At 44.4% G+C, this 23,258-nt stretch overlaps 1 long non-coding RNA gene and 1 other non-coding gene across 2 annotated transcripts; both read right to left on the reverse strand.

Annotated features, from left to right (window-relative positions):
- Nucleotides 1–5,380: 5,380 nt before the first annotated feature.
- Trnaa-cgc (transfer RNA alanine (anticodon CGC)) lies at nucleotides 5,381–5,453 on the reverse strand. The gene has a single exon. It is a non-coding gene; the product is annotated as a tRNA-Ala (tRNA).
- A 2,280-nt stretch (nucleotides 5,454–7,733) lies between these two features.
- On the reverse strand, nucleotides 7,734–23,032 carry LOC126292060 (uncharacterized). The gene is made up of 3 exons (XR_007551986.1): nucleotides 22,912–23,032; nucleotides 15,869–15,982; nucleotides 7,734–7,813 (listed from the first exon to the last, which is right to left on the reverse strand). It is a non-coding gene; the product is annotated as an uncharacterized LOC126292060 (long non-coding RNA).
- Nucleotides 23,033–23,258: the final 226 nt, after the last annotated feature.

Raw genomic sequence — 23,258 nt, forward strand, 5'->3', positions numbered from 1 at the left:
ATTCATGTTTCATTTCTGACCAAAATTGAGGAGTGCCAGAAACAAGTTACAGATGCAGGTTTGTTGAATAATTAATTTGGAACAATTTTATCTTTGATATTTTCACTAATTAAAAAGGAAACAATTCTCGGTTAGATACTTTCGCTTTTAAAGACAATTTTATCCATGATACTTTCAAAAGCAAATGTTAGCGAAGCTGTTATACTTGACCACGAATAGCACCTGTGTGATGACCTGAACACATTGCAAGTGTCAGTGTGGTCAGAACAGTTTCCTGTATAGCTGTGAGGGCATTATATCGGGTCTAAGTGAATTGAAATGTGGCACATTGTTGGTGTTCATATAGGGGTCCCTTGCCACCAAGGAAGCTGAAATGTTTGGCATTTCAGAGACATACGTGTAGAAGATTTATAGACAAAAGGAAAGTGGAAAAATATCAACCGCTAAGTTACAACGCTGTCGAAAGTGTGTGTTGAGTGATCGTGGTAGCTGTCATTGAAGAGGTTTGTGAAGAAAAATAAGAGGACGACAGCTGTCAGCATTCACTGTCAGCACCCACTGTCAGCACTCACTGTCAGCACCCACTGTCAGCACCCACTGTCAGCACCCACTGCCAGCACCCACTGTCAGCACCCACTGTCAGCACCCACTGTCAGCACCCACTGCCAGCACCCACTATCAGCACCAGAATGTGGTGGGACCTCCATAAGTAAGGAATATCAGGAAGAGCTGGAACTCCAGGATTACTCATAAATAATACAAATGCACGTAACAGGAAAATGCGGTGCCGAACACATAAAATCTGGACTATAGAGCAATGGAAGGAAGAGTTTTGTTTCGCACTGTTTCCACCTGCTGGCCGAGTTTACATCCCACGAGTGAAACATGGCGGGGTTTTCAATAATGATTTGTTGCAGCTATGTCGTGGTATTCCATGGGCCCCACGATTACTCTACATGGTCGCCTTACTGCCAAAGATTATGTGTTAATTTTGGCTGATGAGGTCCATGGCACGGTGCGGCGTACGATCCAAGATGACAGCGCCCCTGTTCAAACAGCTCGCAATGAGCAGGACTGTTTTTTTTGTGCACTGGGATGAATTCTCGCATCTCGTCTGGCCACCTCAGTGACCAGATCTGAATATCTTTGAACCTTTGCGGTCTACTTTGGAGAGAAGCGTTTGTGATCGCTCTAGACCTCCATCATTGCTACCTGAACTTGTCACTGCTTTGCAGGAAGAGAATGCAATAAGAGTCCTCTGAAAATCATTCCGGGACGACTGGAAGCTATTCTGAATACCAACAGTTTTCTTCTTTACTAGGCATGATGGTTTTGTGTTTTTATTGATTCCATATTTTCGAGCACTCCTTGTATAAGAACAACTAACTTTCACGACTTTTTTTGCATGGTGTAAAATCAAAGTGTGCGCTCAGCATTATCATTATTTCACCCAGATCAGTGACTGTTAATACAGGACAATGGACTATGGCTATGTCAGCGTGTAACCGTATGTTGTCAGTGTTTCTGTTGCTTTTTTAAAGTGTAGCTCCAAGGTACTGTCAAAGATGATAACGTCTATACGTAGAATTATTTTCGTTGTTTTTTTAAAAAAAATCTTTTCTTAGCATTTCCACTCATAAATTCATTTTGTGTTGTATTAGAAGTATAGGTACACAGAATGTGATAATTGATATCTTAATATGTGCCCACATCAGTGTGTTGTGTTAGTGGTTTTTTCCTCTGCATGTAACAATCACACATAACATGATTTAGTTGCTAATGTTTTCTGCACAGTCTCAACTGCACCACGAATTGGAGCAGACCATCATATAGACCGACTGTTTTGCGTCCACAACTAAATACCTGCCCTGCTGTCCACGTTCGAATAAAAATTAATGGCTCGCTTGTGCGACGAGTACTTGGAAGTGCAAACCAACCTAAAAACACAATACCTGTAACAACTATATTAATTAATCTGCAAATGAAGAAAATACTGATGTAGTGATGTTGTCAGTCAAAAATATGAACCTGTATACTGCCCGATGCTACTGAGTGGACTATTCTGGATTCATCAGGTGTTTTCTTCGTACAGCATCGGATTTGAGTAACAGTCTAATCAAAGGTTCAAACGCCGAAAGGTTCTAGGTGCTACAGTCTGGAACCGCGAGACTGCTACGGTCGCAAGTTGGAATACTGCCTCGGGCATGGATGTGTCTGTTGTCCTTAGGTTAGTTAGGTGTAAGTAGCTCCAAGTTCTAGAGGACTGATGACCTCTGATGTTAAGTTCCATACTGCTCAGGGCCATTTGGACCATTTTGATATGTCATCAGTCCCCTAGAACTTAGTACTACTTCAACCTAACTGTATGGTGCGAAAAGTGGCAATTGACCCTGAATAAGGAAAAGTGTGAAGTTATTCACATGACTACTAAAAGAAATCAGCTAAATTTCGATTATGGGATAAGTCTCACAAATCTGAAGGCTGTAAATTTAGCTAGGATTACAATTACGAATAACCTAAATCGGAACGATCACGTAGATAAAATTGTATGTAGAGCAAACCAAAGACTGCGATTCATTGGCAGAGCACTTAGAAGGTGCAGCAGGTGTACACCACGCTTGTCCGCCCTATTCTGGACTATTGTTGTGCGGTGTGGGATCCGCATCAGGTGGGACAGACGGACGACATTGAATAAAGTACAAAGAAGGGAAGCTCGTTTTGTAAGTCAAGTGCAAAGCTTCACTAATTTTATTTCGTCAAAAAATGCATACTTTCAAAGATACGATTTATTCTAGGTCAGTGGACTTAGCCTGCACTACATTTCGCCGAAAGCATTTGAAATAATTTGTAGGGAGCCTGGCGCTCATTTGAAATATATATATATATATATATATATATATATATATATATATATATAATCCCTTTCTTGTGTTTCATTTAATAATAATGATAATAATAATAAATAACCATAGAAAGGAAGGGATAATACGCAGTGATGCATCTCGATGAACTATAGGCTAGAGAAATTGGAGATCCTGGAAAGGAGGAGAATGCTACGAAAAGTCACACGTACAGTCCTGACCAATGGCGGCTGCAAACTTTGGAGCCACAAAGAAGTTTAGCAGGGTGTGGAAAGGATCTGCGAAATGATGAAGAAAAAGAGGTTGATATTTCTTGGGCACCTGTACAAATATTTGATTACCTCTGGAACCACAAGACTACCATGATTTTTACTAAACAAGATCGGAAGAACCTTGAGAGATCGAGCACAACGGAAGACCAGGTGTTAGATGGCGACGTTTCGGAAAGCGATACGGAGTTAGGAAGGGATTCAAGACCAAAGAAAAGGGAAACTAGGCAGGCCAGAAGAACATGGACGGAAGAAGAAAAGCAACAGCATGGCAACTATACGACGAAGTATTCGAAACAGAGAAAAAGCCACAAAAAGAGGACGAAATGAAGTTGTAGCGAGATCGCAAGTGGTTAATTGTGGCCAAGAAAAAATAAGGAAAAAGAAAAATGGACGTTGCGTAGCTGGTTCCCAGGGACACTGGTAACGTGAATCAGTCAGCACGCTTCCTGAATTTGACTACTTGCAACTTCCTTCTAGGGAGGGTGCTTACAGCACTACAGCGTGCTAGTCACTGCGTAAGATTACAAATACGTACAGAGCTGCAGTAGAGCACATTCAGTGACCCTTTAGGCTCTGCCATAACGCACTGAGATGTGAAAAAAAGATTCTGTCGAAGGAGTTCTGTGACAGACATATTTCGAACTTCATTTTAATTCAGACACAGTCACATTTTATGACACAATCATAACCGCTTTCTGTCTACAATAGCCTGAAGGTAGTCCCTGTGGGCCTAAACAGTTTATGACAATGTCAAAGAATGTGACTGTATATTAAATAAAAGCAAGTATTGCGATCTGTTATCCATTTCTGTAGCTGTCAGCATGGCTGACTGTCACATGGAAGACCTGTGTTCGATTCCGTTACTTTCAGGGATTTTTTCCTTGGAAGAACTGGATCGGTGCACACTCTGCCTCATGATGCCGTTTGCTGCTCCGCGTCACGAAAACTCACAACAGCCAATGACGCTATTGGCAGAGGATGACACGGCGGTCGGTCGGTACTGTAGGACCCCCTAAGGAGTGTCGTCGGTGTTTACGTTAACTGTGATCTATTAGTCAAAAAATGGAATGAGTCAATAGCATATCAGCGAAGGTACTCCACATGATGGTATCTCGTTTAGTAGTTGCCTGAAAGAGCTTCCTCATGGTGCGCGAAGGTGAAAAGGTAGATTCTGTCTTCCTATATTTCCGCAAGGCGGTGGACACTGTGAACCACTAAACAAGATACTGTCATACGGAGTATCTCGGTAGACACGCAATTGTTGTGACAAATCTATATTATTGAGTGATTAAACCGGTTCGTGGTTCCGCGTTGCAGATTGTCTATCTAAAGGCTTGCTCTTACGTCAAACGCTTTACACACTAAGACAAAGTATTACAGTTAGAAACAGAGTGTATATCTTAAGACAGCGTAACTAGCCGTGCGCAAATACCCACCATAATAAAACTTCCTGGCAGATTAAAACTGTGTGCCTGACCGAGGCTCGAATTCGGCACGTGGCAGAAGGAAAGCTGTGAGGACGCGGCATGAGTCGTGCTTGGGTAGCTCAGTTGGTAGAGCACTTGCGCTCGAAAGGCAAAGGTCCCGAGTTCGAGTCTCGGTCCGGCACACAGTTTTAATCTGCCAAGATGTTTCATATCACCGCACACTCCGCTGCAGAGTGAAAATCTCATTCTGGAAACCCACCATAATATTCGTCCATTATTTGAAAATGAGAGCATTTATCCACTTTCCACAAACCTCATACATAATTTCCGACTTTTACCCACCTTCTGACAACCACCACAAAATGATAGAATAAAGTTTTGCCGCTTACTATATTTTCGCTGTTCAGGCAGTAAAACTGGTGGATCAGGCATTATGCTTAATTTATTATTTCTTCACTTCTAACTCTATTCGCAACACATTTTGCAGACAGTATGCACTTACGAGGTGCGACAATAATGAGACTGATGTGAAAAAAATGTTGCTTACCGTTTTATTGAAGTTTAGTGCTGTCTCCTTCAGAGTACTTCCCTTCTGATTGCACACACTTTTTTCAGCGCTTCTGCCATTGATGGTAACATTTCTGGTGGTGGTGGTGGTGGTTAGTGTTTAACGTCCCGTCGACAACGTGGTCATTAGAGACGGAGCGCAAGCTCGGGTTAGGAAAGGATTGGGAAGGAAATCGGCCGTGCCCTTTCAAAGGAACCATCCCGGCATTTGCCTGAAGCGATTTAGGGAAACCACGGAAAACCTAAATCAGGATGGCAGGAGACGGGATTGAACCGTCGTCCTCCCGAATGCGAGTCCAGTGTGCTAACCACTGCGCCACCTCGCTCGGTAAACATTTCTGGAATTCATCTTCTATAATATCCTCCAAGACCCTTGTTACAGCTTTTTGGACATCTTGTGTTTGAAAATGATGTCCCTTGACCGTCATTTTTACTCTTGGAAATAGAAAAAAGTCGCATGGAGCGATATCAGGTGAATCAGGTGGCTGTGGTAGTACTGAAATTTGTTTTGAGGTTAAGAATTGCTGTACTGACAGAGCAGTATGGGACGGTGCATTATCGTGATGCAGAATCCAATTATCAGCAATGTTGGCACAGACACGAAGAACTCTTTTACGAAGTCTTTCTAAAATTTCTTTGTAGTAATATTAGTTAACTGTTTGTCAAGGAGGCACAAACTCTTTATGAACAATTCCCTTGGAATCAAAGAAGCACACAAGCAGGTTGATGGTCGTCCACTGTGGTCTTCATCTTCAACATTCGTTCTGCATTCACTAAACATTTTATGCCAATGAATAATTTGAATTCTTGACATAACCTCCTCTCCAAAAGCCTTCTGAAGCTTATCGTAAGTTGCCGAGTTTTAACCCAATTTAACGCAAAAAGAAATGGCATATCGTTGCACAATATTACACGGTTCCATTTCTGTGACGAAAGACACAAACACGTGTTAACTAACTACAACAAAATTCACGACTGAGCACCTGCATCGATGTGCCAATGGACTAGAAGCAGCTTATAGACCAAGGTCAAAGATGTTGTGCTTACACAAGCCTGCAGGGTTGCCACATCTTGCAAAGAAAATCAGTCTCTTTACTTTTTTGTCGCACCCCATACACCACTAAAAGTGCTAGCAAAATTGTATCATTGTATGACACATGTTTCGGAAGCTGTGACATGTTAAACATTTAGATGCGGCAAAAACTATCTTTTGCATAGAACGGAGCGGAGCATCCACTGTTTGGCACTGAGAGCACTTAGCGACTTTCGAGAAACTTCAAACACAATTTCTAACCTTTCCTAATCTTCTTCTCGCTCTATCAGTGACAGGTATCAGAATAGTACTTTAAAACCCTGTAGCTGACATTCATTGCACACACACTGTCAGCTTCTGGTGTTGCAATACAGTTCTTTGTTCAGCAGAAAAAGATACCATAAGACGATTAAGAGAAAATCTGTGGAAAGAAAGCTCAAAGTAGAAGAGGACAAGAAGAGCTCAAAAGCTATCAGATGAAACCGATACACCAACAGCGAGTTGAATAAACAAAGAGAAGAACGCTATCGCGCTGGTTGCTGTGAGAGCTTTGAGCAGTGTTGGGTGCATTTTGGACAATGGCAGGTGGCACATTGTTATTGTGCAAGCTCTGTGTCTTCTGAGATGTTAAAATGTGTGTGAAATCTTATCGCACTTAACTGCTAAGGTCATCAGTCCCTAAGCTTACACCGAGAGAGGTGGCGCAGTGGCTAGCACACTGGACACGCATTCGGAAGGACGACGGTTCAATTCCGCGTCCGCCAATCCTGATTTAGGTTTTCCGTGATTTCCCTAAATCGCTCCAGGCAAATGCCGGGATGGTTCCCTTGAAAGGGCACGGCTGACTTCCTTCCCCGTCCTCCCCGACACCAATGATCTCGGTGTTTGGGCTGTTCCCCCCAAAACAACCAACCAACCTAAGCTTACACACTACTTAACCTAAATTATCGTAAGGACAAACACACACACCCATGCCCGAGGGAGGACTCGAACCTCCTCCGGGACTAGCCCCACAGTTGTGTCTTCTAACAGTGATCACTGTTCAAGATTGAAAGTTGTGCTGTCTTAACCGCCATCCTACTCACCTTACTTCACAAGGTGAGTAAGACTGGGTACAGTGATCGAGGTGGTGCAGTGGTTAGCACATTGGATTCGCATTCGGGGGAACGGCGTTGAAACCCGTTCGTGGCCATCCAGATTTAGGTTTTCCGTGATTTCCCTAAATCGCTTCAGGCAAACTCCGGGATGGTTTCCTTGAAACAGCACGGCCGTCTTTCTTCCCTTCCTCGACATAATCTCTGCTTGTGCTCCGTCTCTAATGACCTCGATGTTGACGGGATGTTAAATCCAATCTTCCTTCTTCCTTCCTATCGTGACTAACACTACGCGAATGTAAGCTTTTAAAAATGTTGTAATAACAAGTAATTTTAGTTAGATTTATCTTTTCAAAACCTTGATAAATTTTAACTGCTAGATAAAGTAAACATTGACTAGTTTTCATGGTCTTTTTTGGAAAAATTGGTTTTTTCACATTAAAAGAAGTGTTAAGCACTCATTCTTACCTGACGTTTCCCTGTTTACATCACCGTTGAAGTACTGAAGGGAGTTGTGCAAACTGTACGCTATTATTGCTAATTGAAAAAGGCACCAAACCTGAAAAAAAAGAGGAAGATACATCTCCATTCAACTGGTTCCTGGTTATGCTTGCTATATTACAATGACATACAGTTATAATAGTAGACGGGCATGAAATGGTTGGGAAGGGAGTGAGACAGGGTTGAAGCCTCTCCCCGATGTTATTCAATCTGTAAGCAGTAAAGGAAACAAAAAAAAGTCGTGGTAGGTATTAAAATCCGTGGGGAAGAAATAAAAACTTTAAGGTTCGCCGGTGACATACTTCTGTCAGACACAGCAAAGGACCTGGAAGAGCAGCTGCACGGAATGGACAGTGTCTTGAAAGGACGGTATAAGATGAACAACAACAAAAGTGAAACGAGGATAATGGAATGTAGTCGAATTAAATCGGGTGATGAGTTTTGCTATTTGGGGACCAAATAACTGATGATGGTCGAAGTAGAGAGGATATAAAATGTAGACTGGCAATGGCAAGGAAAGTGTTTCTGAAGCAGAGAAATTTGTTAACATCGAGTATAGATTTAAGTGTCAGGACCGCGTTTCTGAAAGTATTTGTATGGAGTGTAGCCATGTATAGAAGTGAAATGTGGACGATAAATAGTTTGGACAAGAAGAGAATAGAAGCCTTCGAAATGTGGTGCTACAGAAGAATGCTGAAGATAAGATGGGTAGATCACATAACTAACAAGGAGGTATTGAATAGAATTGGGGAGAAGAGGAGTTTGTGGCACAACTTGACTAGAAGAAGGGCTCGGTTGGTAGGACATATTCTGAGGAATCAAGAGATCACCAATTTACTACTGGATGGCAGCGTGGAGGGTAAAAATCGTAGAGGGAGGCCAAGAGATGAATACACTAAGTAGATTCAGAAGGATGTAGGCTGCAGTAGGTACTGGGAGATGAAGAAGCTTGCACAGGATAGAGTAGCATGGAGAGCTGGTTCAAACCAGTCTCTGAACTGAAGACCACAACAACAACAACATACATTCATGTACAGAAAAGAAATAGAACACCTGGAACGATTAGAGACAGGACACATACTCTAGTACGCAGACACGATTAGCATTTCAGGCATGTCGGCCAGGGGGTCTAAGGTCAACATCGACATCGCGGAGCAACACCACCTAGTTGCAAAATGTGCCTGCGGCTCGTTTTGTCGCTATAAACCGAACGTAGTGGATCAGTGTAACTTGAACAGACGTGCAGGATGCCTCGCGAACTGTCACGTCTAATCAGTGAGTTTGAAAGAGGGCGCATTATTGCCACGAGGGAATATGATGCACCCATCAGGATAAATTGGTGCTCTTGCGAGATAAAGTGTTTTGGCAGAGCAACGGATGTGTGCACGATGATTGACAGAATGCCGTATTAGGCGACGAGAAGGGTCGTGTCAGATCCCACCAACCTGCACATCTCCCCCCCCCCCCCCCCATCCCCACCGCAGAGAAGATCGACATCTCAACCGAATGGCATTGCAGGACCGCAGAACCAGTCTGGGTTCCCCTCGGCTCTCGCAGTGTGGACGGCTGCACTACAGGACGCCATTCGCGCCTTATACGCATCGATGCCATTAAGATACTAGCCAGATTTCTGTGCAATGTTTTAACGTATGGAGGTAACATCTATCTGTAGCTTTGTAACTAAAATTCCTAAAATTCCAGTATTTACTAATAGATAGCTTTCTATGACATTGGCTTTAATGACTTATGCCCATTAATTAAAGAAAGAAACATATCCCAAAACGGTGATTTAATTAAAAACAGGTGAGGAATGCAGCCAACACGCCTACATATAATAACTACAAGCAGCGCCTATTACACGGGGCGGGGGGGGGGGGGGGGGGGCGACAGCCGATCAGTTCCAGTTATTCCACGAGGAAGGAGCTACACGGCTCGTGTTGGAGTTCAACCATGCGTAGACGGTCAATACCTCGGTTCTATCAGGTCCGCATTGTTACTTTGTGCCAGGAAGGGCTCTCAACAAGGGAAGTGTCCAGGCGTCTTGGAGTGAACCAGAGCGATGTTGTTCGGACATGGAGATATAGTGAGACAGTAACTGTCGATGATATGCCTCCCTCAGGCCGCCCAAGGGCTACTACTGCAGTTGACGACCGCTACCTACGGATTATGGCCACGCCACCATATTGAATAATGCTTTTCGTGCAGTCACAGATCGTCATGTTACGACTCAAACTGTGCGCAATAGGCTGCATGATGCTCAACTTCATTCCTGACGTCCATGGCGAGGTCCATCTTTCCACCCACGTCACCCTGCAGAGCGGTACAGATAGGCTTAACAACATGCCGAATGAACCGTCACGATTGGCGTCAAGTTACCTTCACCGATGAATGTCGCATATGCCTTAAACCAGACAGTCGTCGGAGACGTGTTTGGAGGCAACCCGGTCTGGCTGAACGCCTTAGACACACTGTCCAGCGAGTACAGCAGGGTGGAGGTCCCCTGCTGTTTTGGGGTGGCATTATGTGGGGCCGACCTACGCCACTGGTGGTCATGGAAGGCGCCGTAACGGCTGTACGCCACGTGAATGTCATCCTCCGACCGATAGTGCAACCATATCGGCAGCATGTTGGGGAGGCATTCTTCTTCATGGACGATAATTCACACCACCATCGTACACATTTATTGATGACTTCCTTCAGGATAACGATATCACTCGACTAGAGTGGCCAGCATATTCTCCAGACATGAACCCTATCGAACATGCCTGGGATAGATTGAAAAGGGCTGTTTATGGGCGACGTGACCCACCAACGCCTCTGAGGGATCTACGCCGAATCGCCGTTGAGGCATGGGGCAACCTGGACCAACAGTGTCTTGATGAACTTGAGCAGAGTATGGCTCGACGAATACAGGCATGCATCAATGCAAGAGGTCGTGCTACTGGGTATGAGAGGTACCAGTGTGTACAGCAATCTCGACCACCACCTCTGTAAGTCTCGCTGTATGGTGGTACAACATTCAATGTGTGGTTTCCATGAACAACAAAAATGATGCTTATGACGATTTCTATTCCAATTTTCTGTACAAGTTCCGGAACTCTCGTAACCGAGGTGTTGCAAAACTTTTTGATGTGTGTATAATACGAGAACGAGCATGTCGAAGAACACTTACTGATGAGACTATTGACACAGTTGTGCAGATCTAAAGATGGTCATCACAGACAAAAATCTATAGTCATTTGATGTACGTTTGCATATCAGTCAATGGGCTTAATGACTATGAAAATCAACATTCCCTGGATCGACTGTTTCCTTTGGTGCGATAATATCGTAATTCGTATTTCTGTGATATACTGGGTAGCATTAATTTCCTAACTAAACTAAAATACTTTCGAACAGGCCATGAAGGCCCAACTGTACTGACCGGCCGCTGCGTCATCCTCATCTCATAGGCCTCACTGGATGCGGACTTGGAGGAACATTGTCATCGGCACACCACTCTCCTGGCCGTATGTCAGTTTCCGAGACCGGAGCGGCTACTTCTCTGTTTGCATCACAAGGGCTGAGTGAACGCCATTTGCCAACAGCGCTCGGCAGACCGTATGGTCACCCATACAAGTGCTATCCAAGCCCGAATGCGCTTGACTTCGGTGATGTGAAGGGAACCGGTGTTACCACTGCGCCAAGGCCGTTGGCTTTAGTTTGATAGCTCTCATTATTTACGTGATGGAGAAGTTACAGTACACACAGCGAAAGAAAATACCTGATAGTTAAGGTAGGCTCAGTGATAACTTTGCACACCTTCTACAACCAATCACAGAATTCGATTTAGTTTAGGTTTCTATGGCAGTGCCTCAGTGTTGGCGCTATTGTAGGCAACCATTACGCAGTAGAATTTTTAGGGTTCTGTGATCCAATACGTCAAAATGACACCTTTATAGGAGCATTTAGCTGTCCATCTACATCCATACTCCGCAAGCCACCTGACGGTATGTGGCGGAGGGTACCTTGAGTACCTCTATAGGTTCTCCCTTGTATTTCAGTCTCGTATTGTTCGTGGAAAGGAAGATTGTCGGTATGCCTCTATGTGGTCTCTAATCTCTCTGATTTTATCCTCACGAGCGCTTCTCGAGATATGCGTAGGAGGGAGCAATATACTGCTTCACTCCTCGGTGAAGGTATGTTCACGAAACTTCAACAAAAGCCCGTACCGAGCTACTGAGCGTCTCTCTTTGAGAGCCTTCCACTGGAGTTTATCATCTCCGTAACGCTTCCACGATTACTAAATGATCCTGTAACAAAGCGCGTTGCTCTCCGTTGCATCTTCTCTATCTCTTCTACGAACCCTATCTGGTACGGATCCCACACCGGTCAGCAGTGTTCAAGCAGTGGGTGAGCAAGTGTACTGTTACCTACTTCCTTTGTTTTCTAACTGCATTTCCTTAGAATTCTTTCAATAAATCTCAGTCTGGCATCTGCTGTACCGTCGATTGATTTATATGGTCATTCCATTCTAAATCATTCCTAACGGCTACTCTCAGATAATTTATGGAATTAACTGCTTCCAGTTGCTGACCTGCTATATGTAGCTAAATGATAAAGGATCTTTCTTTCTATGTATTCGCAGCACATTGCACTTGTCTACATTGAGATTCAATTGCCATTCCCTGCACCATGCGTCAATTCGTTGCAGATCCTCCTGCATTTCAGTACAATTTTCCATTGTTACAACCTCTCGATATACTACAGCATCACCGCAAAAAGCCTCAGTGAACTTCCGATGTCATCGATAAGGTCATTTATGTATAGTGTGAATAGCAACGGTCCTACGGCACTCCTCTGGGGCACACCTGAAATCACTCTTACTTCGGAAGACTTCTCTCCATTGAGAATGACGTGCTGTGTTCTGTTGTCTAGGAACTCTTCTTATCCAATCACGCAATTGCTCTGATAGTCCATATTCTCTTACTTTGTTCATTAAATGACTGTGGGGAACTGTATCAAACGCCTTGCGGAAGTCAAGAAACACGGCATGTACCTGAGAACCCTTTTCTATGGCCCTCTGAGTCTCATGGACGAGTAGCAAGAGCTGGGTTTCTCACGATCGTCTTTTTCGAAACCCATGCTGATTCCTACAGAGTAGATTTCTAGTATGCAGAAAAGTCATTAAAATCCAACATATTATGGGTTCCAAAATTCTACAACTGATCGACGTTAGGAATATACGTCTATAGTTATGTACATCTGTTCGACGTCCCTTTTTGAAAACGGGGATGACCTGTGCCCTTTTCCAATCTTTTGGAACGCTATGCTCTTCTAGAGACCTACGGTACACCGCTGCAAGAAGAGGGCAAGTTCCTTCGCGTACTCTGTGTAAAATCGAACTGGTATCCCATCAGGTCCAGCGGCCTCTTTTCAGCGATTTCAATTGTTTTTCTGTCCCTTTGTAATCTATTTCGATATCTACCATTTTGTCATCTGTGCGATAATCTAGAGAAGAAACTACAGTGCAGTCTTCCTCTGTGAAACAGCTTTGGAAAAATAAATTTAGTTTTTCGGCCTTTAGTCTGTCATTCTCTATTTCATTTGGTCACAGACTGTCTGGATATTTTGTTTTAATCCACCTACCGCTTTGACGTAAGACCAAAATTTCTTAGGAGTTTCTGCCAAGTTAGTGCATAGAACTTTACTTTCGAATTCGTTGAACACCTCTCCATAGCCCTCCTCACACTACATTTCGCTTCGTGTAATTTTTGTTTGTCTGCAAGGCTTTGGCTATGTTTATGTTTGCTGTGAAGTTCCATTTGCTTCCGTAGCAGTTTTATAATTCCACGGTGGCTCTTTTCCATCTCTTACGATCTTGCTTGGCACATACTCCTCTAATGTATATTGTACGATAGTTTTGAACTTTGTCCACTGATCTTCAACACTATCTGTACTTGAGACAAAAATTTTGTGTTGAGCTGTCAGGTACTCTGAAATCTGCTTTTTGTCACTTTGGCTAAACAGAAAAATCTTCCTAACTTTTTTAATATTTCTATTTATGGCTGAAATCACCGATGCTGTAGCGGCTTTATGATCGCTGATCCCTGTTGTGCGTTAACTGTTTCTAATAGTTTGGGTCTGTTTGTCAGCAGAAGGTCTAATATGTTATCGCTGCGAGTCGGTTCTCTATTTAACTGCTCAAGGTAGTTTTCAGATAATGCACTTAAAAAATTTACACTGAATTTCTTGTCCCTGCCGCCCGTTATAAACGTTTGAGTCTCCCAGTCTATATCTGGTAAATTAAAATCTCCACCTAAAACTATAACATGGTCGGGAAATCTACTCGAAATTGTTTTCCAAATTTTCCTTGAGATGCTCAGTCACAAAAGCTGCTGAGCCAGGGGGGCCTATAGAGACATCTGAGGGTGCTTTAACCGTCACCTTCACCCAAATTATTTCACATTTTGGAACTCCGTCAATTTCCTTCGATACTTTTGCACTTCTTATCGCTATAAACACGCTTCCTCCTTCACTGTCCAGCCTGTCTCTGCCGTATACATTCCAATCTGAGTTCAGAATTTCATTAGTTTTTACATCTGGTTTCAGCCAACTTTCTGTCCCTAGTACTATGTGGGCATTGTGACCGTTTATTAATGAGAGCAGTTCTGGGACCTTTCTATAGACGCTCCTGCAGTTTACTATTACTATATTAATATTGTCATTCCCTGTTGCGTTTTGCCTACTGCTACATTGTCGCATCTCAGGAGGCGTTTTGTCGGGCCTAAGGAGGAATTCTCTAACCTAAAAAACCCACATGTGCTCTCCACACGTACTCCGCTACCCATGTAGCCGCTGACTGGGGTGACACGTTTATTAATTTGATTTTACTTACTGCGAAGCTACATTCACGAATCATGGAAATGTTAATTTGCATAACACGCATTACTGGGCAACTGAAAATCCATGTGGACTGAGGCAAGTTGCACACCAAAAACCGTGGTCGGTACGTGTATGGTATGGGATTCTGGACGACAGAGTTATGGGGATTCCATCGAAGGAAATCTTAATGGTAGGAAGTACACCACATTCCTGCAAGAAACATTAGTTCTGTGATTGGAAGAAATACCTTTAGGAACAAGGAACAGAATGTGGTATCAACTCGATGCGTGACCGGCCCATTTTTCGCTGATGGCTAGCAATGAGGTGCAGAGACAATTCCCAAATCGTTGGACTGGATGCGGAGGAGATGTGTCGTGGTTAGCTCGTACGCCAGACATGACGTCTCTGGATTTTATCTTGTGGTGATTCGTAAAAGACATTGTTTATAAAGACGTTCCAACTACAGATGAAGAGATGCTAGAGACAATTGTCAGAGTATGTACTTCGACAAGTGTTGAATTGTTAAGGAATACCACTCAATCCAAGATGATAAGATGCAGCACTGCATTGATACCAGTGCTCATCACTTCGAACACCTTCTGTAAATGGACGTTCATGCCACCTTTGTAATCTTCGTTGCCTTCAAAGACCTTACTGTTGCGCATCATTGGATTCATCTCGATAGCCTCTATCAGAAAATAAGTACCAAACTATTGCATCAGATTTTAAAAAAAGTTGACCATATCTCTCAAGCAACCCCACCTAGCAACCAAAACCAGCGTCATATTTAGGCCCCCGTTGTCACATGTAACTTTTTTTCCCACAAACTTTTCAGCTCCTATGATACTTAGTTATTCTCGGTGGCTGTGACTAACCCTGTAGTGTAGAAGAAGGGACAGGTGAATGTGATATCAGCAATGATCAGTTATGGAATGTAGGAATAGTTTACCGTGCGCTGGGGAGAGTAGTACGGGGGAAAATATTAGGTGCGTAGACCAAGGTTAGTTCATGCAAGATAGGTTATGAGTATACTGGTGTAGTAACTAGGCAGGGATGAAAATGATAGCACAAGACAGAAAGAAGTGGATCAGAATTAAACCATTGGAAAGCCTGATGACTTTTTAAAAATAGAGGGTGAAGTTGGAGAAGTGATCATTAGTGATGTACAGACCCCCAGGTAAATCTGTCAATGCAAGAAAGGTGCCAAACCTTAATTACGGCCAATCCTTTTTTCTCCTCTTGTACTCACCATACACAAGACGGCAATGATTATGGTGGCCATCCTGAGCGAGCACCCACAACACCACTGGTTTGAAACTATCATCTCTGCAACAGTCTTTGGCTTGCTGACAGAGACGTTGTTCTGTAAAAAAAGGATGATTGTCACATTCCATACCACTGGTTTGAAACTATCATCTCTGCAACAGTCTTTGGCTTGCCTACAGAGAAGTTGTTCTGTAAAAAAAAAAAAAGGATGGTGGTCACATTCCATAACTATGTTTGAAGCACATTTAGAAGTTGAAACTTCCTGGCAGATTAAAACTGTGTGCCCGACCGAGACTCGAACTCGGGACCTTTGCCTTTCGCGGGCAAGTGCTCTACCATCTGAGCTACCGAAGCACGACTCACGTCCGGTACTCACAGCTTTACTTCTGCCAGTATCCGTCTCCTACCTTCCAAACTTTAGAAGTTAATGGCCATATGCGTAAGAGAGGTGACTGGCAGCACTGATTACACTGCATAGCGCTTAACACCTTTAGCTGAACAGTTGATCGTGTAACTTCCTTATTGTTACCGGTCTATTTACTCGTATTTAACTGGATGAATGATACGACATTTGTGAAAATAAGTGCCTTACCACCGCTGTATAGGTACAATATCAAAAAGAAAAAGTGAACTGTAATTGCCTCTAATGCATCCAAATTTGACAAAGGGTTGCAATGCTCAGCTTGATAATCTACCCACTGAAATGAAATGTCTGACAGATCTTTTTAAGCTGTCCGGCTTACTTTTATCAATTTTTTTGCGACGATTTGGCTGCACCTTCTGTCTTCTTGGATAATTCAACTGCTGTGTCGAAATGTTCTCTGCAGAGAGTTTCTGGTGGAATGAGCTCGAGGCTACTTGGGCTCTTGCGTTTTGCCGTGGGATGCTCTTTGTTTGTAACCGGGGCAGTTGGCTGTAGTGTGTCCAAAGTGGCTGTTAATTGTGTAATAGCATGTCAGAGGTCTTTGCTAGAGGCACTTGTCACTTTAAGGGTTCTATTAAACATCGTGAAGAGCAGAAGCCATCGCTATTTTGGAATTCCGTGGAGCGGATTCTTATGGAGTCCCCAATGTATTGGTGTCTCTTAGGTCAACTGGAATATAAGATGGGACACGACCTAAAAGAATAGCATTGCATGGCGTGCTTCTCATAGCATGGCACATGATACGCTTATGGAATTCAGCTACTACTGTGAAGTGGTACAACTGGAAATAGTTTGTTAATTACAGGGTGATTGAAAGGTTCACCAAAACAAATACACTCCTGGAAATGGAAAAAAGAACACATTGACGCCGGTGTGTCAGACCCACCATACTTGCTCCGGACACTGCGAGAGGGCTGTACAAGCAATGATCACACGCACGGCACAGCGGACACACCAGGAACCGCGGTGTTGGCTGTCGAATGACGCTAGCTGCGCAGCATTTGTGCACCGCCGCCGTCAGTGTCAGCCAGTTTGCCGTGGCATACGGAGCTCCATCGCAGTCTTTAACACTTGTAGCATGCGGCGACAGCGTGGACGTGAACCGTATGTGCAGTTGACGGACTTTGAGCGAGGGCGTATAGTGGACATGCCGGAGGCCGGGTGGACGTACCGCCGAATTGCTCAACACGTGGAGCGTGAGGTCTCCACAGTACATCGATGTTGTCGCCAGTGGTCGGCGGAAGGTGCACGTGCCCGTCGACCTGGGACCGGACCGCAGCGACGCATGGATGCACGCCAAGACCGTAGGATCCTACGCAGTGCCATAGGGGACCGCACCGCCACTTTCCAGCAAATTAGGGACACTGTTGCTCCTGGGGTATCAGCGAGGACCATTCGCAACCGTCTCCATGAAGCTGGGCTATGGTCCCGCACACCGTTAGGCCGTCTTCCGCTCACGCCCCAACATCGTGCAGTCCGCCTCCAGTGGTGTCGCGACAGGCGTGAATGGAGGGACGAATGGAGACGTGTCGTCTTCAGCGGTGAGAGTCGCTTCTGCCTTGGTGCCAATGATGGTCATATGCGTGTTTGCCGCCGTGCAGGTGAGCGCCACAATCAGGACTGCATACGACCGAGGCACACAGGGCCAACACCCGGCATCATGGTGTGGGGAGCGATCTCCTACACTGGCCGTACACCTCTGGTGATCGTCGAGGGGACACTGAATAGTGCACGGTACATCCAAACCGTCATCGAACCCATCGTTCTACCATTCCTAGACCGGCAAGGGAACTTGCTGTTCCAACAGGACAATGCACGTCCGCATGTATCCCGTGCCTCCCAATGTGCTCTAGAAGGTGTAAGTCAACTACCCTGGCCAGCAAGATCTCCGGATCTGTCCCCCATTGAGCATGTTTGGGGCTGGATGAAGCGTCGTCTCACGCGGTCTGCACGTCCAGCACGAACGCTGGCCCAACTGAGGCGCCAGGTGGAAATGGCATGGCAAGCCGTTCCACAGGACTACATCCAGCATCTCTACGATCGTCTCCATGGGAGAATAGCAGCCTGCATTGCTGCGAAAGGTGAATATACACTGTACTAGTGCCGACATTGTGCATGCTCTGTTGCCTGTGTCTATGTGCCTGTGGTTCTGTCAGTGTGATCATGTGATGTATCTGACCCCAGGAATGTGCAAATAAAGTTTCCCCTTCCTGGGACAATGAATTCACTGTGTTCTTATTTCAGTTTCCAGGAGTGTATTTTCATCTAATGTCATGTTAAGATTAAGGAAAGGCAAACCTACGTTTCTATCATTTGTAGACTTAGAGAAAGCTTTTGACAATGTTGACTGGAATACTCTCATTCAAATTCTAAAGTTGGCAGGGGTAAACTACAGGGAGTGAAAGGCTACTTACAATTTGTACAGAAACCAGATGGCAGTTGTAAGAGTCGAGGGACACGAAAGGGAAGCAGTGGTTGGGAAGGAAGTGAGACAGGGTTGTAGCCTTTCCCCGATGTTGTTCAATCTGTATATTGAGCAAGCAGTAAAGGAAACAAAAGAAAAATTTCGAGTAGGTATTAAAATCCATGGAGAAGAAATAAAAACTTTGAGGTTCGCCCATGACATTGTAATTCTCTCAGAGACAGCAAAGGACTTGGACGAGAAATTGAACGGAATGGACAGTGTCTTGAGAGGAGGATATAAGATGAGCATCAACAAAAGCAAAACGAGGATAATGGAATGTAGGCGAATTAAGTCGGGTGTTGCTGAGGGAATTAGATTAGGAAGTGAGACACTTAAAGTAGTAAAGGAGTTTTGCTATTTGGGGAGCAAAATAACTGATGATGGTCGAGGTAGAGAGGATATAAAATGTAGACAGGCAATGGCAAGGAAAGCGTTTCTGAAGAAGAGAAATTTGTTAACATCGAGTATAGATTTAAGTGTCAGGAAGTCGTTTCTGTAAGTATTTGTATGGAGTGTAGCCATATATGGAAGTGAAACATGGACGATAAATAGTTTGGACAAGAAGAGAATAGAAGCTTTCGAAATGTGGTGCTACAGAAGTATACAAAAGATTAGATGGGTATTGAGTAGGATTAGGGAGAAGAGGACTTTGTGCCACAACTTGACAAGAAGAAAGGACCTGTTGGTAGGACATGTTCTAAGACATCAGGGGATCACAAATTTAGCACTTGAGGACAGCGTGGAGGGTAAAAATCGTCGAGGGAGACCAAGAGATGAATACACTAAGCAGATTCAGAAGGATGTAGGTTGCAGTAAGTACTGGGAGATGAAGAAGCTTGCACAGGATGGAATAGCATGGAGGGTTGTATCAAAGCAGTCTGAGGACTGAAGACCACAACAGCAACAAAAACAATGTCATGTTTTTCTATGAAGATTCTTAACCCCGGTAAAAGGATGTGAAAATTAATGAAATTAAGGAGATGAAAATTAATCAGTCCATTAGACAGAGGTTTTGAAATTCTGTAGGGCCGACTCTTGTGGACTCTGTAATGAATCTGTGATGTCGTCACTGACTGTTGTGGGAGTCTTATCAGTTATTCTTACTCTGGTACCCTGCCGCCACCGTGCTACTTCAAGCTTGTCTAGAGAGCTAAGATGTGTACCGGTGCTTTCGTTCTAATGAGTCCACCAGAGGGTGGTGGGAATTTTTATTCTAGTTTTACTTCTCAGCACCCTGGCTACGTCTGAAAGCCGAGTTACAGCAATTGCACGTAACAAGTGTATAAGTGCCAGCAATGATGTTTTGTGTTGGTTGCTTCTGGTAGCAAATCTATGATCAGGTATTTCTACCAGACGTTCTTTGTTAGTGTACTGTAAGAGACGCCTTGATGAATGGTGCTTCGTTAATAATCCAGGAACAGCCATTTGACAGTGGGGCTTCTACCTGCTTGGATGGTATGTACAGGTACAGCTGCCCATGCAGCTTCAACACAATACCACAGTTCATCAAGAGTAGTGACTGGCGTATTGTGACGAGCCACTTGCTCGGCCACCATTGATCAGGCGTTTTCAATTGGTGGGAGATCTGGAGAACGTGCTGGGCAGGAATGCAGTCGAACAATTTATGTATCCAGAAAGGCCGCACAGGACCTACAACATGCGATTAGCATTATCCTGCTGAAATGTAGGGTTCAGCATGTATCGAATGAAGGGCAGAGCCATGGGTCGTAACACTTCTGAAATGTAACGTCCACTGTTCAAAGTGCCGTCAATGTGAACAAGAGGTGACCGAGACATGTAACCAATGGCACTCGAAACCATCACGCCGGGTTATACGCCAGTATGGCGATGACGAATGCACACTTCCAATGTGCGTTCACCGCGATGTCGCCAAACACGGATGCGACCATCATGATGCTGTAAACAGAACCTGGATTCATCCGAAAAAAATGACGTTTTGCCATTCGTGCACCTAGGTTCGTCGTTGAGTACACCATCGCAGGCGCTCCTGTCTGTTATGCAGCATCAAGGATAACCGCAGCACGGTCTCCGAGCTGATAGTTCATGCTGCTGCAAACGTCGTCGAACTGTTCTTGCAGATGGTTGTTGTCTTGCAAACATCCCCATCTGTTGACTCAGGGATCGAGACATAGCTGCACGATCCGTTGCAGCCATGCGGATAAGATGCCTGTCATCTCGACTGCCAGTGATACGAGGCCGTTGGGATCCGGCACGGCGTTCCGTATTACCCTCCTGAACCCACCGATTCCTTATTCTGCTAACAGTCATTGGATCTCGACCAACACGAGCAGCAATGTCACGATACGATAAACCGCAATCGCGATAGGCTACAATCCGACCTTTCTCAAAGTCGGAAACGTGACGGTACGCATTTCTCCTCCTTACACGAGGCATCACAACAACCAGGCAACGCCGGTCAACTGCTGTTTGTGTATGAGAAATCGGTTGGAAACTTTCCTCGTGTCCGCACGTTGTAGGTGTCGCCACCGGCGTCAACCTTGTGTGAATGCTCTAAAAAGCTAATCATTTGCATATCACAGTATCTTCTTCATATCGGTTAAATTTCGCGACTGTAGCACGTCATCTTCGTAGTGTAGCAATTTTAATGGCCAGTAGTGTAGAATAATGTTTCAGGCACATACCCATGATGTTCCATTTCACATTATCGATGTTTCGAGGCTTCAAGTGGTCATGCAGAATTGCGCTATTCATCTCTGCCAGATCACCGCCAATGACTGGAGGCACTTCGAACATATCATAGGCTGAATCCGAATATCTGTGGTGACAGTCACACGTTGAATAAAGTGTGTGCACGCCGCAGATTGTACCTAATTTACTTTTTTTCTCATATATTTTAGCAATTGTCACCCTGCGTGTGCGGTGAAGCAGTCACAGTTTGGACGAAATTAGCGTTCGCGATTCCCCCCCCCCCTCCCCCTTCCCCCCGGCCTGGAGCTGAAGGCATTCCTTTGCTACCGCTGAGTTAGCAGGCGAGTGTGTCGCTGGTAACCAACACAACATTCTTAAACGGTACCATATGTCTGCCGGATCTGAGATTCCCACACTGGCCTGGGATTTTGTATGCGCATTGTTTCCTAAGGACAAGACCGTCTTGGGAGGAACACAACCAAGTCTTCAGTTCTGTCAATGGACGAATAACTCACTTACGGTGGTATTTCTTGAGGATTATTCCTATTCTTGAAAACATGCCACCGAAAAACGGCAAGAAGGCCGCTGCAGTGGCCGCCACCAACTCTCCATTTACCTCCCTATATCGAACTCGCTTTGATCGGAATACATTGCGTAGACTGAGTCATTCAGCTGACCCTACCAATGTTGCTTTATACAGTCTGAAATGTTGTATACAGCCTTCAGAAATCACGCGCGAGATTTTCATGTTCTCTCGGTCGCTGAGCGTGAACCGTTAGTCCTATAGAAAAAATGAACAGGACCTATTTATCGGAAATTTGATGTAGTTAAAATGTATACTGGGATCCGTTTTTGCTATAGCACGTAGTCCTCGAGTTATTCAAGAAAAATTACATCATTGTGTTCGTCAGGCGTTCCGTCTAAGAAAGTATTGTGCTTCTGAATGATCTAACTACCAACGTTATTAGTTTCAGTGTGACGTTTACAAAACTCGGATGTTTCGTTACCCTCACTGGCACATTTAAATTGTGTCAAAGAAATGGCCGATTATGCTGTTGGCGTAAGTGCGTAATCTATAGCGACCGAAAAAGATGAAATATCGGGAATAGTTCTTTGAAGCCTGAGATTTTAGTACAGTGGTAGGGAGTGCCATGGATAACATTAGAAATATTGACTTGTGAGGGCTGAGTGTGGAGGCGTTCGAAGGTCACTTTTGTTCGTTATCCTTGTTTAATTCGGAAATTACGGCCTCCAGCGAAAACATATCCCAGTATAAAATTTAACCGCACTCCTACAAAAAGGTCCTGCTCAATTTTTCAGTGGGACTAGTAGCTTGTACGTAGGGAGGGAGAGAATATCAAAATGTCACGAGTGGTTTCTAAAGGTCAAATATAACAATGCGGGTTCCTTAACTCGTAGTCCATAGGGGTAGCTGATTCACCCTACATATATATCAGAAAAACCTTACCTGGCAAGGTGTCGGAATCTGAGACCGCTTTCCCTCTATGTAGCACGGAGCGTCACACACTACCGCACTTTGCTGGGTGATGACAGCCTCTGACCTGCAGATATAACTCTGTGTGGGTCGGTTTGGGTTACACACTGAAACCTAGCGATTTGTTGGCTTTTCTTCTAACCAGGACGTCCAGAAATATTAAGCTAGAACCAGGAAGTTTGGACTGTTGCCGACCGCAGTGAATTTTTAATGCCAGAAGCAGGAAAGCTGGACAGATGGAAACCGCAGTGGTTTTTCATCAGAGTATTGTCGCATTACGTGAAGTTGCGACATGAAGTCGCGTAGAACGACTGCGACAG

The sequence above is a fragment of the Schistocerca gregaria genome, chromosome 9 (genome assembly GCF_023897955.1).
Source record: "Schistocerca gregaria isolate iqSchGreg1 chromosome 9, iqSchGreg1.2, whole genome shotgun sequence".
Taxonomy (NCBI): Eukaryota; Metazoa; Arthropoda; class Insecta; order Orthoptera; family Acrididae; genus Schistocerca; species Schistocerca gregaria.